Below are 5,962 nucleotides of genomic sequence, written 5' to 3'. Positions count from 1 at the left end.
GGCATGGCCAAAACATCAACAACAACAAATAAAAACATATAGACAGATGGAATTGAATGGAGATCCCAGAAATACACCATCCATCTATGATGAACTGACTTTACACAACAGTCCACAGCACCAAATTGGGGGAAATGGTGTTTTCAACAAATGGTGCTGCTAGGCAATTGGCTATCCACATGCAGCAGAATGAAACTGGACCCTTACCTCATGCCACATACTAAAAAGTATCTCAAAATACATAAAAGGCTTAAATGTAAAAAGTAAAATTTCAGTCAGCCCCTTGTATCCACGGGTTCCACATCCATGGATTCAACAAACTCCAGATCAAAAATATAAGAAAAAATGTTTGAAAGTGTTTGAAAAAGAAAAACTTGAATTTGCCACAAACCAGAAGCTATCTACATAGCATTTATATTGTATTTACAACATTTATACAGCATTTATATTGTATTAGTTATTATAAGTAATCTAGAGATGATTTAAAGTATACAGCAAGATGTGCCTAGGTTATTTGCAAATACCATACCATTTATTATAAGAGACTTGAGCATCTGTGAATTTTGGTATCTGCGTGGTGTCCTGGAACCAGTCCCCTACAGACACCGAGGCACGACTGTATAAACTCTCCAATAAAACATGGGGATAAACCTTCCTAACCTTGGATTTAGCAATGGTTCCTTAGATCTGACAGCAAGGCACAAGCAACAAAATGAAAAAAAAAAAATTGGATTTCCTCAAAATTAAAAATCTTTGCGCATCAAAAGATGCAATACAGAAAGTGAAAAGACAGCCCACAGAATGGAAGAAAATATTTCCACATTATATATCTGATGAGTCTTTATTTAGTATACATCAAGAACTTTTACAACTCATCAACACAGACTGACAACCCAATTTTAGATATGGATAAAGGACTCAAATCAACTCTTCTCCACACAAGACATGCAAATGGTCACCAAGCAGATGACAAGATAGGAGGGAAGTGCAAATTAAAACCACAATGCAATAACTCCTCACACACTTTAAAATGGTTATTATCAAGAAAATTTAAAAATAACAAATGTTGGGACTTCCCTGGTGGCACCGTGGTTAAGCATCCGCCTGCCAATGCAGGGGACACGGGGTCGATTCCTGGTCTGGGAAGACCCCACATGCCGCGGGCAACTAAGCCCGTTCACCACAACTACTGAGCCTGCGCTCTAGAGCCCGTGAGCCACAACTGCTGAAGCCCACATGCCACAACTACTGAAGCCCATGTGCCTGGAGCCTGTGCTCTGCAACAAGAGAAACCACCGCAGTGAGAGGCTCGCGCACCACAATGAAGAGTGGCCCCTACTCACCACAACTGGAGAGGGCCTGCGTGCAGCATCAAAGATCCAATGGAGCCAAAAATAAAATTAATTAATAAAAAAAATAAGTACAAAAATAACAAATGTTGACAACAATGCAGAGAAGTTGGAAACTTTAAACACTACTTGTGGAAATTGAAAAGGATGCAACCTATGTTTACGATGTGAATATACAATTACAATACAGCTCAACAACTCCACTCCTAGATATATACCCCAAAGAATTGAAAACAGGTGTACACGTATATTGATAGCTGTGCTGTTCACAAGAGACAAAAGGTAGAAATGGTGCAAATACCCACCGATGGGTAAATGGATAAACAACATAGGGTTGATCCATAAACTGCCCTATTATTCTGCCATAATCAAGTGAAATGGTGCAGCCTCTATGGAAAACAGTGTTCCTGTTCCTCAAAAACTTCAACATAGAATTAACCTATGATCCACCAATTCCACATCAGTGTATACACCTAAAAGATTGAAAGCAGGGACTGGAACAGATATGGGTATACCCATCTTCAGATCAGCATTCATCACAATAGCAAAAGGTGCAAGCAACCCAACTGTCCATTGATGGATGAGTGGATAGACTAAATGTGGTTGTATACACACAGACGAATGGAATTCAGGCTGAAAAACGAAGGACATTCTGACATGTGCTACAACATACATGAACCTTGAAGTCATTATAATAAGAGAAAAACCCTGTCACAAACAGAACAAAATGACATGATTCCACTTATATGAAGTACCCGTAGAAGTCAAATTCAAAGGGAGAAAGTAGAATGTGTTTGCCAGGGACTGAGGGGAATTCGTCGTTAATGGGTACACAGATTCACTGGTGAAAATAGAAAAGTTCTGAATATGGATGGGGAAGATATTTGTACAACAATGTGAGTGTGGTTAATACTATAGAACGGTGTACTTAAAATGGCTTAAATGGTAAATGATCTGTACAATTAATCACACACACATACATGCACACAATGAATGAAGTACTGATACACATTACAATACAGAAAAGGTCGCTCAGATCATACTCATCTTGTGTGCTTTAAATCCATCAAGGTTGTGAAAATGAGGGAAAGTATCAGTCCTAGTTCCAGGAAAATAAAACTAGATCAGAATGGGAAAAGATATTTCCCTAGAGTTGGAGCAGCTGGTGAAATTTGAAGTGGGCCTGTGAATTGGACTGTAACATGGAAACCATCATAATTTCCTCATTTGGAGGTTACATGCTGGTTCCCTGAAAGAGTGGCCCTGTTTTGGGTAAAATGCACTGGAGTATTTTGTGTGAAGTGGCAAGTGCAGTAAAGCAAGGACAGCTGGGAAATCTGAGCATGCAGATATACAGGACTTTGTTCTGCTATTGCAAGTTTTCTGTATGTTTGAAATTACTGGATAGTAAATCACTTTCCAAAACACCGTGTCAATCCCACACTAGAAAAGCAGAGAAAATGTCACACTTCCTTATAGAGGCCAAGCCTTGTTACCCAGATCCACTTCACACAAAGTCGTGAACCTAATCGCCCCTGTATGAGCCCACAAGGAATTGACAGGCACTCTGTTAGATGCTAGTAGGAGCCACTATGTCTTCCATGTTATGGATGACCTGGATGTGATAGAAACAGTGGGATTTTCGAGGAGTCCCAATTTTCTACATCATTCCATCAAAACACCATTAGTCTAATACATGAACTCAGTAAAGTTACAAAATCAATACACAAAAATCAATTTCACTTCTAAACACAAAAAACAAACCATCAGAAAGAGAATGAAAGCAATCCAATTGACAACAGCATCAAAAAGAACAAAATACCAAGGAATACATTTAACCAAGGAGTTGAAAGACCTGCACACTGAACACTTCCAGACGTTGATGAAGAAAATGAAGAAGACGCAAATAAATGGAAAGATATCCCATGCTCATGGAATGGAAGAACTCGTATTTTTAAAATGTCCATTCTTCCCAAAGCAATGTATACTGTGAATGCAATCTCTGCCTAACTTCCAACGGTATTTTTCACAGAAATAGAGCAAATCCTCTTAATATTTGTGTGGAAACACAAAGGACCGCAAATAGCCACAGTGATCCTCAGAAAGGAGAACAGGCTGGAGGCATCTCACACTCTTACTTCAGACAATATTGCCAAGCAACGGTCACCAAAACAGTGTAGAACTGGCCAAGAAAGCAGGTGCACAGACCAGAGGAACAGGGCGTTACCGAGCCCAAGCTCACTCTGCTCCCGCATGAAGGGCCAATACGCCCCGAGGCGAGTTGCTGGAAGAAAGAATAACGACTTTAATCGGAAAGCTAGCCCACCGAGGAGATGGCCGATCAGCACCTCAGAAAACCATCTCCCCTCAGTCCCAGCTGGGGCTCCTTCCATACAGAAGGGGGAGGGATGGGGCCCGCGGCGCCGGCCAATGGCTACGGCTCGCGCCGGCCCCGCCCCCACTCCAACTGCATGACGTCAGGCAGGCGGTGATAGGCGCTGAGAAGAAAGGAAGCCGGTTAAGGGGTAAAGACCCCCAGCTGCTTTTCTTGCGGGGTGCGGCAGAGGCGGTTCTGCAGGAACCTGAGGGTCGCCGTTCCCGTGCCGCCTCACCGATGCTCGGAGCCAGGCTGTCGAGTAACAGCCCAGAGGCCGGCCTGTCACCGTGACCCGCCCCGGTTCCCGGCCCTCACGGAGGCGCGTCTCAGGCCTCCCGCGCCTTTCTGCACGCCGGTTTCCGCCGCGCCCGCACGCTGGCGCAGGGAGGGCCGGGTCACCGGAACCGGGCCCGGTCGCCAGGGCAGGCTGGTTCCCTGGCTCCGCTGCGCGACGCCGGAGTGGTGGAAGCCTTCGGCCTCGGCCTCTCGCCGCCTCCTGTTCTCTGCGGGGCCGACTCTTCCACGCGGTGGCGGGCTCTTCGGCCTCCGTGTTCCACGCTTTTCCCTCAGCCCTTCCCTTCCTTAGAAACGTCTCCTCACGTCCGCCAAACTCCCATTTGGAACGTTTAAGACCTCCCTTGAAACCGGCTCCCGGGTGACGTAAGCGCCGCTGCCCGCCCCGCCCGGGACCCCGGGCCTCCAGCCCCCGAGCCGCAATAAACTTACCTTAGCTCCCACCACAAAGTCCCTTTCTGCGGCTCAGGCGACATCTCTGGCCGTCCTTCCCTGCTCCTCAGTCTCGCCTGGTTGCAGGTCCTGAGAGAAGCGAGGCTCCCGGTGCCTACAGGGCCTCCTCTTCTCCCCTGCACTCACCTCTTCCTCATCCCTCTGCATTTAGCACTCTGCACTCTTTGAACTGGGCATTACAATGAGTTGTAATTGTTGCTTTACACGTTCTTCCCCCAACTTAACATTTGGTTCTTTTCCTTTTTAGTTTTTGAAATTATTTTTTATTGTGCTAACACTGATTTATAATATTACATAACGCTCACGTGTACACTGTATGTCGACTTCTGTACACACCACAGCCTGCTCACCGCCAAAAGTTTAGATTCTGTCCACCATCATACAGTTGGCATTTTACCCATTTCACCCTCCCTCCACATTTTCCTTTTAAAATGTCAGTTATTAGTTAGCACCAGGCCTTGGCACAAAGGAGGTGACAAGCCAGTGTACAGGTGATGAAAAATTAGATCAGACCTAAATGCAAAGATCATTTATAAAGAAAGTCTTTTCATGCTTTTCCATTAGCATAATGCTTCCTTTTTATTCCTTCTATTTCCCTGTCCACATCCATCTTTTTGCACCAGAATGTCCTCTGCCTTATCGTCTTCCAATAACCCGTCACCACTTAATCTGTATCACATGAATTTTTGCATATAATTTCTAACTTTTAGAAAAAAGACTTCTCAGATATTAATACACTGGTGTCCATAAGTGGGAAATACTTCTTCCTTAAAACTGCATAAGGAAAATTTTTTTTAAATGTTTTGATGTAGCACAATGATTATTTTATCTCTAAAAACCAACATTCATTAAATACTTCACTACTAACAACTGTTAAGCCTGAAATAAGAAACGTTAAAGATCTACAATACCTAAATAGACATTTCTTCAAAGAAGACATACAGATAGATAGCCAACAAACACATGAAAAGATGCTCAACACCACTAATCATTAGAGAAATTCAAATCAAAACCACAATGAGGTATCACCTCTCATCTGTCAGAATAGCCATCATCAAAATATCTACAAACAATAAATGCTGGAGAGCGTGTGGAGAAAAGGGAACCCTCTTGCACTGTTGGTGGGAATGTAAATTGATACAGCCACTATGGAGAACAGTATGGAGGTTCCTTAAAAAACTAAAAATAGAACTACCATATGACCCAGCTATCCCACTACTGGGCATAGACCCTGAGAAAACCATAATTCAAAAAAATACATGCAACGTTCACTGCAGCACTATTTACAATAGCCAGGACATGGAAATAACCTAAATGTCCATCGACAGACAAATGTATAAAGAAGATGTGGCACATATATACAATGGAATATTACTCAGCCATAAATAGAAACAATATTGAGTTATTTGTAGTGAGGTGGATGGACCTAGAGTCTGTCCTACAGAGTGAAGTAAGTCAGAAAGAAAAAAACAAATACCATATGCTAACA

Source organism: Balaenoptera musculus, chromosome 16, assembly GCF_009873245.2.
Source record: "Balaenoptera musculus isolate JJ_BM4_2016_0621 chromosome 16, mBalMus1.pri.v3, whole genome shotgun sequence".
NCBI classification, from domain to species: domain Eukaryota; kingdom Metazoa; phylum Chordata; class Mammalia; order Artiodactyla; family Balaenopteridae; genus Balaenoptera; species Balaenoptera musculus.
This window is presented reverse-complemented; position numbering follows the sequence as displayed.